This window comes from Vulpes vulpes, chromosome 6 (assembly GCF_048418805.1).
Source record: "Vulpes vulpes isolate BD-2025 chromosome 6, VulVul3, whole genome shotgun sequence".
Classification (NCBI taxonomy): Eukaryota; Metazoa; Chordata; class Mammalia; order Carnivora; family Canidae; genus Vulpes; species Vulpes vulpes.
This window is the reverse complement of record NC_132785.1, coordinates 1168392-1181021: the sequence shown is the minus strand read 5'-3', so window position 1 is coordinate 1181021 and position 12630 is coordinate 1168392. Positions and strand designations below refer to the sequence as shown.

General features: G+C 38.7%; 1 long non-coding RNA gene across 1 annotated transcript; it reads right to left on the bottom strand.

The window, feature by feature from the left end:
* Nucleotides 1-5381: 5381 nt before the first annotated feature.
* On the bottom strand, nt 5382-11938 carry LOC140599277 (uncharacterized). The gene is made up of 2 exons (XR_012001943.1): nt 11584-11938; nt 5382-5732 (listed from the first exon to the last, which is right to left on the bottom strand). It is a non-coding gene; the product is annotated as an uncharacterized lncRNA (long non-coding RNA).
* Between the last annotated feature and the right edge of the window lie 692 nt (nt 11939-12630).

Sequence of the window (12630 nt, the reverse complement as noted above, 5' to 3'; positions counted from 1 at the left end):
ATATTTTGGCATAAAGAATGTCTATATTTTAATTCTCATTATCTGGGGTTTTTTGGACTATTCACAGTTCATTAGCAAGTGGGGTCTTTTAGATGTGAATCTGACCACAAAACGCTAATGGTCCATAGAAGCGATCAAGTTTCAAGCCTTTGTTCAGAAAACATCATATGTAAATTTTATTTGGTCTGTACATCCCATTTGAAAAATTGAAACCACATTCAATAGGTTCTTTAACGTTTCTGTTCAAATATCTAAGCTTACTCGGCTTAAATTATAGTCTTTGACGGATCATTTGTAGATAATGGTAGATGATTTGTTAAAGCAGGGAAGGGATTCTTAACATCCTGTTCATTTCAGCCAAGAATAAAATCTAATGCTTTCTAGGTAAGTGTTAATTTCATCTTTTTATTTTATTTTTTTTTATTTTTATTTTTTAGTGTTTATTTTTTTATTTTATTTTTTTATTTTTATTTTTTAGGTAAGTGTTAATTTTAATACACAATTCTATTTTCCAAAGGCTTAATTTTAAAAGTCAGCATAAAATATAAAATGCATATGATGGGGCGCCCAGCTGGCTAGATTGGTAGAGCATGTTGACCCTTGATCTCAGGGTCATGGGTTCAAGGTCCATGTTGGGCATAAAGCTTACTTAAAATGCATATGGCCAGCAAAAAAAAAAAAAAATCTATCTTATTGTATTTTATTTATCACAATGTGCACTGTGCTTCAAAATAAAACTTTTGGGGGATCCCTGGGTGGCGCAGCAATTTGGCGCCTGCCGTTGGCCCAGGGCGCGATCTTGGAGACCCGGGATCGAGTCCCACGTCGGGCTCCTGGTGCATGGAGCCTGCTTCTCCTTCTGCCTGTGTCTCTGCCTCTCTCTCTGTGTGTGTGACTATCATAAATAAATAAAAATTTAAAAAAAAAAAACAAAAAAAAAAAACAAAATAAAACTTTTGTTAGCTCTCTTAAATTTCCATGCTCCTATTTCAATTCCTAAATTTAACCATTCGCAGCAAAGTGATGTAGCCTGGAAGCTCACAGACGGGGCTGTTATGGATGATGGAAATGTCTCCCGGGGAATCCCACGAATCAACTTAAACGCTGTGAGAACAAATGAGAGCTGACTTCGGGTCTACATAGTCAACATACTAAAACTGCTTAGCCTTCCTGTACACCATGATAACTGATTAGAAATGTCGGGGGGGGGGGGGGTGGCCTGATTCATATAGCAACTACAAACTTACAAAATAGCTGGAAATACAGTAAACAGGAACATTTGCAAGACTTAGGATAAAAACTATATGGCAAACAAAATTATTAAAAACTGTAAAAGAAGGGGCATCTGGGTTGTTCAGTCAGTGGTTAAATGTCCGACTCTTGATTTTGACTCAGGTCATGATGTAAGGTCCTGGGATCAAGCCCCGCATTGGGCTCTCTGCTCAGAGGGGAGTCTGCTTGAGGATCGTCCCTCTCCCTCTGTCCCTCCCCCCACTCTCTCTCTAAAAATAAAGAAATCTTTTTTAAAAAACTGTGAAAGAAGATCTAAGTAAATGGAGAAAAATACTCCCTTTCTGACTGAACAGTCCAAACTTACAAAGCTTTACATTTTCTCTAAATTAAATTACTCAATGCAATCCCCAAAAAAACTCAATAGATTTTTATGAAACTAATCAAGCCTGTTCTCAAGGTCATCTAGACGAGAAAGCATCACAAGAGCTAAGGAAATGTTGAAATAAGAACAATTAGGAGGGACGACCCCTACTGTGTATCAAACTGTGCTACAGGCTATACTAATTTTAGAAGTATGATAATGGTGCTAAAATGGACAAATAATTCATTAGCGTCAGAACCAGGGATGCACATGTGGAAGGGGCCTTCCGCAGGAGCAGGACACTGATTTATGTGAGAGAAGAAGGGCTTCCAGGAAAAGGTTTTGGAAAGGCCTCCCCGTAGCTCCGTTCTGCAGTCAGATGGGCCCCAGGGGAGCCCCAGGGGAGCCCCAGGTGTGCTCCAGGTGAGCCCCAGGTGAGCCCCAGGTGGGTCTCAAGTTCCCTGCCCTGAGTGCTGAGGCCACCGAAATATATACAAGACACAGTATGTATACACCACAAAGGAAAAACTGAATAGATTTTATTACCTAAAATTGTAAAACTTTCATTTAATGAAAGACCACAGATAACATTTAAAAACTCGTGCAGTCTGAGAAAATACAGTTGTGGCATAAAAAACGAGCAAAGGATAAATATGCAGCCATACAATTTTTTTAATGATACAGATTTTGATCAAATAGAGGCAAGAGATAGAGACAAAATCAATGGTCTAATAAGCACCTGAGAAGATAGGCCACCTCCGTAGTTCTCAGGGAAAGGCAGGTGGAGGCGACGCTGGGGTACGCCTCGTGCCCCCTGAGCCCTCAGATGGGTGGAAACGCGGCTAAGATGCACGTGGGGGCCAAGCAGGCTGAGGCCCGTCTCCTAGGCCGTTGGGAGGAGTAGACGAAGCCCGCCTCGCAGGGGTGCTGTTACCCCGCAGGGACAGTGGCAGGTGGGTGCAGTGTCCATGCCAGGGAAATGCAATCAGCTGCAAAGCCGATCCTGGGGGATGGGTAAGTGCAACCATGGCACACGGACAGAGTGTGTATCCCCTTCACGGGAAAGCTGGTACAAACGGTGGGTAGAACTGGAGTCGTTCCCCTGCAAAGGGGCAAGTGGCAGAGAGGGCAGGACCCTCCCCTGACAAGTATTAACACTGACTGAGCGTCGCTGTCAACCGGTAGATTTGGGGACGTAGAAAATAAGTAACACACACCGAATGCCTGTTGCTGGACAACCAACAAGTCCACAAGTGCATGTGTGGCCTCTTGCCGTCCCGCTGCGGGAGGAAATCCAAGTAGCCGAGGCTTCACTACAGAAGGATTTCTTGATTACGTGTCACAGCAATTCAGGCAAGGGAACTGGGGCTGGGGGTGGTTTACCCAAGAATGAAAATCTCAGCTTTCTGCTCTATCGGCCTCAGCTTGCGAGCTTTGTCCCCATGGTCACAGAAGGGCTGCGGGTTGCGCAGCGGTCAGCGGCCGGGCTGGGAACTCTGGTTCCTTTTTTTTGGTGTAAGCTCCACACCCAGCATGGCACTTGGATTCATTAGCCTGAGGTCAAGAGTCCTTCCCATGGGAATGACTATGAGCGCCATCATATGGGTTTGTCTCTGACTTACCTCCCTCAGCATACCACCCTCTAGCTCCAGCCACGGCGTTGCAGAAGGCGACATTTCACCCTGGTTTTGGCTGCACCACACTCCGTGACACGCAGATGGACCACGGCTTCCTTACCCGCTCACCCACCGCTGGGCACTGGCTGCTTCTATAATTTGGCTTTCGTAAATAATGCTGCTATGACCATAGGGCTGCATGCATCCCTTTGAATTAGTGTGGGGTTGTTTTGGGGGGTAAATCCCAATAGCATGATTACTGGATCATAGGGTAATTCTACTTTTATTTATTTATTTATTTATTTATTTATTTATTTATTTATTTATTGAGGAATCTTCATACTCTTTTCCACGGTGGATGCACCACTTTGTGTACCCACCAACAGTGCACGAGGGTTCCTTTTTCTCCACATCCTCACCAACACTTGTTCTTTTTTGTGTTTTTGATTTTAGCCCTTCTGACAGGTGTGAGGTGGTAGCTCATTGTAGTTTTGACTTTCATTTCCCTGATGATGAGTGATGTTGAGCATCTTCTCATGCATCTGTTGGCCATCTGTAGGTTTTCTTTGGAGAAATGTCTGTTCGTCTCTTCTGCTTATTTTTAAATTGGATTATTTGGGGGCTTTTTCTGGTGTTGAGTTGTATAAGTTCTTTATATATTTTGGATACTAAATCTTTATCAGATATGTCATTGCAAATATCTTCTCCCTTTCTATAGGTTGCCTTTTACTCTGTTGATTATTTCCTTTGCTGTGCAGAAACTTCTTATTTTCAGGTACTTCCAATAGTTTATTTTTGCTTTTATCCCCCTTACCCCAGGAGACCTATCTAGAAAAATACTACTACAGCCAATGTCAGAGAAATTATTGCTGTGCTCTCTTCTGGAATTTTTATGGTTTCAGGTGTCACGTTTAGGTCCTTACGCCATTTTGAGTTTCTTCTTTGCGTATGATGTAAAAAAGTGGTCCAGTTTCATTCTTCTGCATGTGGCTGCCCAGTTTTCCCAACACCATTTGTTGAAGAGACTGTCTTTTTCCCATTGCAAATTCTTGCCTCCTTTGTCAAAGGTTAATTCACCATACACTTGTGGGTTTGTTTGGGTTTTCTATTCTGTCCTATTGATCCATGGGTCTACTTTTGTGCGAGTACTATACTATTTTGATTACTACAACTTTGTAATATAGCTTGAAATCTGGATTTGTGATGCCTCTGGCTTTGCTTTTCTTTTTCAAAATTGCTTTGACTATTTAGGATCTTTTGTGGTTCCACATAAATTTTAGGATTGTGGGATGCCTGGGTGGCTCAGCAGTTAAGTGTCTCCCTTTGGCTCAGGGTGTGATCCTGGAGTCCTGGGATCGAGTCCCACGTCGGGCTCCCTGCATGGAGCCTGCTTCTCCCTCTGCCTGTGTCTCTGCCTCTCTGTGTATGTGTGTGTCTCTCATGAGTAAATAAATAAAATCTTTATAAAAAATTTAGGATTGTTTTTTTCTAGTTATATTGAAAAATGCTGTTGGTATTTTGATAGGGATTGCATTAAATACATAGATTGCCTTGGTAGTATGGACATTTTAACAATATTTGTTCTTCCAACTAATGAACATGGAATGTATTTCCATTTGTTTGTATCGTCTTCAATTTCTTTCATCAGTGTTTTATAACTTTCAAAGTATCGGTCTTTCTCCTCCTTGGTTAGATTTATTCTTAGGCATCTTATTATTTTTGGTGCAATTGTAAATGGGATTGTTTTCCTAATTTCTCCCTCTACTGCTTCATTATTAGTGTATGCAGACAATTTCTGCACTTTGATTTTATATCCTGTGACTTTACTGAATTAAAAATTCTAGTACTTTTTGGTGGAGTTTTTAGGGTTTTCTATATATAGTATCATGTCATCTGCAAATTGTGAAAGTTTTACTTCTTCCTTACCAATTTGGGTACCTTGGTGTTTCTATTTTTTAATTTTTGAGGAAACTCCATACTATAAAAACAATTTTTAAAAAACATAAACAAGGTCTGAAGTCAGACAGATGTGGATTTAGGACCAAAACATCTATTACTAGCTGTGTAAAATGAATAATGTATTTATGCTCTGATACAATTTCCTCATCTGCAAACTGGGAATATTAGTATTGTATGAATTAAATAAGAAAAAAATACACAAAACAGCACATAAAGCAATCTCTGGATTGTTTTTTATTTTGTTGTCTAACTGCACTCTATATCGTGGCTTCTTTCCATCAAATATGCTTATTGTTTTTCACAGCTTAAAAATTCCATCTTCCCTCAGTCCAGCTTCCTTCCTTCCTTCACCTCTTGAGAGACTTGCCAGTTCTCCTTGTGCTTCCTCACTTCTAACTCCATTCCCATGCTGCAGGGATCTGCCTGCCTTTACTCCATTCCAGAAATGGGCCCTTCCCAAGGTCCTGTCAGCCTCCTGTTGTCCATTCAGGGGCTGCTTTTTGGTCTCTTTACCTTTTTGTTCTTGGAAAGCTCTCTTCTCATAGTTTCTGCTACTTTTGTCCCTAAAGATAAAGTATGAACACAGTAAAACAGCTTATAAGATCTTCATAAAATCTGTTCAATTTCCAGTGTTGTATCCCCTTAAGACATTATTATAAACAACTTTATGCTAACAACTTAGATAAAATGGATAAATTCCTTGAAAGACAGAAACTACCAAAGTGTATGAGAAGAAACAGATAACCTGATTAAAGTATTAAAAAAATTCATATCTGTTTACTATAGATAATTGATCTGTAACTAGAAACTTATCCATAAACAAAACTCCTCGTTCAGGTGGTATATTCCACCAAGCAATTAAGGAAGATATAGTATCAATTCTACACAAATTCTTCCAGAAAAATCAAGGAGTACAGAATACTTTCTAATACATTCTATGAGGCAAGTATTATCCTGATACCAAAACCTATCAAAGATACTACAGGAAAACTACAGACCATGTCTTTCATAAACCCCAAAATTGTAATAAAAATTTTAGCAATTGAATTCAACAATAAATAAAAATGATAACACACCATAGCCAACTGATACTTATTCAGGAAAGCAAGATTGATTTAATATTTAAAAATCATTCAGTGAGGGGACCCTGGGTGGCTTGGTTAGTTAAGTGTCCGCCTTCATATAAGGTCATGATCCCAGGATGCTGGGATCGAGCCCCTGCATTGGGCTCCCTGCTCAGCAAGGAATCTGTTTCTCCCTCTGCCATTCCACCTGCTTGTGCTCACTCTCTCTTTCTCTATGTCAAATAAAAATAAAATCATTCAGTGAAACACACCATGTTACCAGTCTAAAAATACACTGGTGTGTATGTTTACTATAGGATTGTGTCAACAGATACAGAAAATGCATTTGGCAGAACCAGCATCCATTCTTGATAAAACTTGCAGCAAAACTACGAGTGGAAAGGCATTTCTTCAATCTAAAAAAACTGCATCCTTGAAAAAATTACACCTACACCACAGTAATAGCAAAAGACTGAATGTTTTCTCACTAAAATCTGAGATAAGGAAAGGATATTCACTATTACCACTTCTATATTATTCTAAGAGATTCTAGCCAGTGTAATAAGGCAAGTAAAACAAATTATGCATCAGATTGGAAAGGAAAAAGTACAACAGTCTTTCTTTTTGTTTCAACATGATCATCTATGTTAGAAAAATCAATAGGAACCTATAAAAAGATCAGAACATGAATATAGCATGTTTACAGGAAAGAGGTCAATATTCAAAAATTGATTGTATTTCCATACATTAGCAACAATTAGAAATTGAAACCTGAAAAGAAGTGTCATTTGTAGTACAACAAAAAGTAATAGAGATCATTAACAAAATATAGGCATTATTTTTATGCTGAAAATGATAAAACATTGCTCAAAGAAATTAAAGAAGATCCAAACAAATGGAGAGATATACCATGTTTGATGATTGGAAGCATTAAGTATTAAGATATCTATTCATCCTAAATGGCTATACAAATTCATCCCAATCTCATTCAAAATTTCAGCAGCCTTTTTTGTATAAAATGACAAACTGACTCTGAAATTTATATGGAAATGCAAAGGCCTAAAATACCAGAACATCTAACTTTGAAGAGGACTAAAGTTGATTTCATGACTTTTTTTAAGTCACAGTAGTCATAACTGTGATGTTGGAATAAGCTAGGTAAATAAATCAATGAAACAGAAGAGCTAGAAATAGACTCACACATATGATCAACTGACTTTTGACAAAATTGCTAAAGTAATTAAGTGGGGAAAGGCAACAAATGGTGCTGGAATAGTTGCAAAGGGTTTAGAATAGTGAGAATTTTGAAAAAGAAAAATAAAACTGAGAACTTCTATTATACATGTATTTCATATGATTTTTTTGACAAAAATATATCAATGGGGAAAGGAGAGTCTTTTTTTTAATAAGATTTATTGATCAATTTTAGATAAAGCGAGAGAACTTGCATGCATGTGCAAGGAGGAAAAGGGGAAGAGGGAGTGGGAAAGAGAGAGTGAGAATCCCAAGTAGACTCCTGGCTAAGCATGAAGCCAGAAGCAGGACTCAATCCCACGACCCTGAGATCATGATCTGAGCTGAAACCAAGAGTTGGACACTCAACCTCCTGAGGCACCCAGTTGTCCCAGGAGACTCTTTTTAATAAAGGAAAGTGCTAAAAAAAAAAAAAACCCTAATATCAATATTTTTTAAATAAACTTCAATCCCCCATATCACTCTATAGAAGAAACTTATTTTAGATCAGCCTTAAGTGTAAACAATATGCAATTATACAGTTTCTAGAAAAAAATAGATATTCTTAGAGAGGCTCCAAAAACACTAACAATAATAGCAAAAATATTGATAAATTGGACTTCATGAAAATTAAATTTTCTGCCATCCAAGAGCTATTATTGAGAAAATGAATTGGCATGTCACAGACTGGAGAAAATATTTGCTATTAATATCTGACGAAGGATTTGTGTCCTGATAGACACATATTAACAATGGAGAAAGTCCTATTTTTAATACAGGCACAAAATTTGACCAGACATTTCACAAAAGAAGACGTTAATAGCCGACAAGCACAAGAAAAGTAGCTGAACATCGTTAGTCATCTGGAAAAAGGCAAATTAAAACCACAACGTGCTACAATTTCACACTCACTAGAATGGCTTAAAAAAATGAAAGACTGGCAATAACAAATGTACGGAGCATATGGAGCAGTTGAGACTCTCATACACTGCTGGTGGAAGTGTAAAAAATTGTACAAGCAACTTTGAGAACTATTTGGCAGCTTCTTATAAAATCAAACATACATGTCCCCTATGACTCAGCAGTTACATTCCTAGGTACTTACCAAGAGAAATGCAAACACATGTTAACTAAAGGACTTGTAAAGAATATTCACAGCATTCTTATTCACAATAGTCAAAAACTGAAAAAACACGCATGTCAATCAACTAGGAGAGTAGATAAAAACTATGGTATATTCATGGAATGGAATACTTCTCAAGAAAAAAAAAGTTTAAAGCTATTGATAATTGCAAAATATGCCTGAATCTTACAAATATTAATGTGATTGCAGGAAATGAACAATAAAAGAATGCTTACCGTAGGTGAGAAAATTTGGGCTCCACCACCTTGGTGATGTTGTTATGCTTGTGAATCTGTTACATTCCCTGGCAAAGGGACTCAGCAGGTGCAATTGAGGTCACTCATCAGTCGACTTTAAAATAGGGAGATTATTCGGGATAATCCTGGGAGGCCCCATTAATCACATGAACCCTAAAAGCAAAGCTTGCGAGGAAGTCAGACTGGTCTGAAGGTGGAGGAGTCCGGTGGAAAGTGTTACAAGGAAATGGATTCACAACCAGCGCTTGGAAAAGGCCCTTGAGCCCCAGGGGAGGACTCCCCTCAGCCGACACGTTGATTTTGGCCTTGTCAGATCCTAAGCAGAGAATCGAGCCGTGCAGTGACAGATTTCTTACCTGTAGAAACTGTGAGATGATAAATACCTGCTGTTCTAAGTGCTAAATTGGTGGCAAAGTTTTATGCAGAAGTAGGTAACTAACACACTGGATGACTTCTTTTATTTTAATTACTAGAACAGCAAAACTAATCTACGATAATAAAAGCCAGAAAATAGTTTCCTGTAAAAGGAGAGAACTAACTCAAAGAGGCGCAAGGCAAGTTTCTGGAGCAATAGAAATGTTCCATATGTTGTTTTACGTTGGTGATTGCATGGTTTATAAAATCATCGAAACTCATTAAACTTCGTGTCTCCATCAAAAACAAAGAAACACAATGATTGCCCATGAGAATAATTAAAGCAAAAACAGAAAACAAAACCCAAACCAAACAAACAAAACACTTACAATAAGTGTTGGCAAGAATGTGGAACATTATAGGGAACACACTGAGGGTCGCTGGAGGGGAGGCGGGCAGGGGGATGGGGTAACTGGGTGACGGGCACTGAGGAGGGCACGTGATGGGATGAGCACAGGGTATTACATGCAACTGATGAGTTAGTGAACTCCACCCACATCTGAGGCTAAAGAGGTCCTATATGTTGGCTAATTGAATTTAAATTAAAAGAAACAAAAGGGGGGAATAAAAGAATGTGGAGCATTACTGCTGAGAGTATAAAATGGTTCAACCAATTTGGAGCATGTTTGACAACTTCTCATAAAGTTAAATATACGTTCTCCCCATAACCCAGCAATCCTGCTTATAGGAATTTATCTAAGAAAATTGAAAGCTACGTCCACAAAGACTTGTACAACAGTGTTCAAAGCACTCTTACTCATAATAGCTCTAAATTGCAAAAATAACCTAATATCCGCCAGTGGGAGAAAGGAAAAGCAGATTGCAGCATATCCACACCATGAACACAATGTATACTCAGTAGCAAAAAAAAAAAAAAGTGATATGAAAACATGGATGAATCTTTAAAATGATGTATTGAGCAAAATAATTTCAGCACAAGAGAGTGAATACTGTGGATTCAATTTTTGTGAAGTTCATCAGCAGTAAAAACTAACCATGGTGATAAAAATCAGAGAATCAGAGAATCTCTGGCTTTGGGAGATGAGTAATGAACAGGAAAGGGCCAGGGAAAAATTTCTGGGTGATGGAAATATTTTCTTTTGGGTGATGGTGACACAGGAGTAAAGTAATTATTAACAATTGTTAGACTAATAGTGTAACGTGTAAACTCAAATCAGTGTTGATGTGCAATCACTCAGCTGTGCACCTGAAGCTAATGTGACGTTGTCTGTTAACTATACTCAAGTTAGCACCACCACCAGGATTATTAGACTAAGTACTTAAGTTCTATGAATATGTCAATTTTATCTCATTAAAAAAATGACAAAAAGAACCCTAAGGAGGCAGGGATGGTGTTTATTTAATCCACATTTACTCTCTCGGTGTAGTTAATTGAGCGTCTACTCTGTGTCCCTCCCTGGGCTGAGCCTTCACCCTGGAAGCCCATTTTGTCTGGACATTATTTAGTCCCGTTTTCCTAACAGATGTGCTTCGCACCAGACCTGGTCCCTTCCTTAAGGACAAGCTCCATGGGGTCAGACAGGTCTTTGTTACCGCGGGAGTGGAAAATGCCGTATGATGGATAGACCACTTCGCCTGGAACGTTTGCATTTCCCGACAACTACAGTATGAAACAGGATGGAGCTTATTTTATAGGAAAAGAGAAATTGTGTGTTTGAGAAATGATTTGATTCAGAATTCGGAGTCCGGACCAAACCTTATGGGTTTGAAAGCTTTGAGATTAAAGTGGAGATGACGAGTCTTATGTTCCTTTGTCACCTGTGTTTTGTCCAGCAGTCGTCTGCCGTGGCTTACTGACTTAGGACTCCCAGCCTTGCCGATACCCCCGAGAGGTTTTCAAAGATCATATTGTGGAGATTGTAGAGACTTGAATGTTTGACAGAGAGTAGAGGGATTGTTACAGAGATATAAAGTTTAGCTAAAAATTCCATTTTGCCCTTACAGAACATTTTGTCTCAAGATTTATTTATCTATTTATTTATTTTGAAGATTTTATTTATTTATTCCTGAGAGATACAGAGAGAGGCAGAGACCCAGGCCGAGGGAGAAGCAGGCTCCCTGCGGGGACTCGATCCCAGGACCCTGGGATCATGGCCTGAGCCAAAGGCAGACGCTCAACCCCGAAGCCCCCCAGGTGTCCCTTGCCTCAAAATTTAAAGCAGTTCACAAGAGGAGAAATACAAATGACTAATAAACATATGACAGAAGTTGAGGTATTCTAATAACAAAAGAAAAAATAAATGATAAATTAGATACCGTGGTTTTGCCTCTCAGATGATCACATTTTTAAAAGTGACATCACCTGGGTTTGGCTGGGACGTGCGGTAGGTGGCTGGTGGAAACGTGGAATGGTCCAGTTCCTGGGACAGCGATGTGGCCTGTGCCGGTGTAGACGTGCAAACGCAGGCGGCCCTCTCTCTCGCGTGCTTTCCTGCAACTCAATCACATGAGAACCGTATAAAGTAAAAGTGTCTATATTGCTTTAGATACAAAAATTCCAATACCCAAGAATCTATTTTGAGATATTCAATAGAGATGCATGGAAAGATTAACTGTATTTATTGGGGACGTTATTTATAGTAAAAAAAAGGGGGGGGGGAATAATCCACATATCCAAGAATGAGGAATTGGTTAAATAAATCATGGTGTTTCCATGTAGAGTGGAACACAACATTTCCATAAAAATCATGTTTTCAAACAACAGCTAAAGACATTTGGAAATGCTTATGATATAATATTCAATTAAAAGGCAGGATGCAAAAATTACATACGGAATGATCTCAATTTTATGTGCATCTGTGCAATCATACTCCCAAGAAATATACACACATGATACTATTTTAAATTAAACCAAAATGTTAAGAAGGCTTTTTCTGAGTGATGAGATTATGGGTGATCCATAATTTTTCTTACAAGTCTCTGTACTTGACCAATCTTTGTTATGAAGCTATATATATTTTATAGTACATTTTAAAAATCTGGAACTATGTGAAGTAAAAAGTTAAACCTCCTGCTGACATCCCCGTACAGAGGTGACTCTCCGAACCATGTTCTGTGCATCTGCATATTTTAAACATGTCTTTGTTGAGGTATAAGTTAAGTAAAATAAACTGCATCTATTTTAATCGTAAAGCTTAATGAGTTTGACACATGCGCATCCCTACTTAACTGGCACTGCAACCAAAACAGAAAACATCGCTTTCACCCCCAAAGGTTTGTTCATGTCCCTTTGCGACCCGATGGTCCGTCCACTAATCAATTCTTGTTACCATAGATTAATTTTTCTTTTTCTAGAACTGTATAGAAACGAAATTATACAGTATACGGTCTGTTGAATTTTGTTTATTTT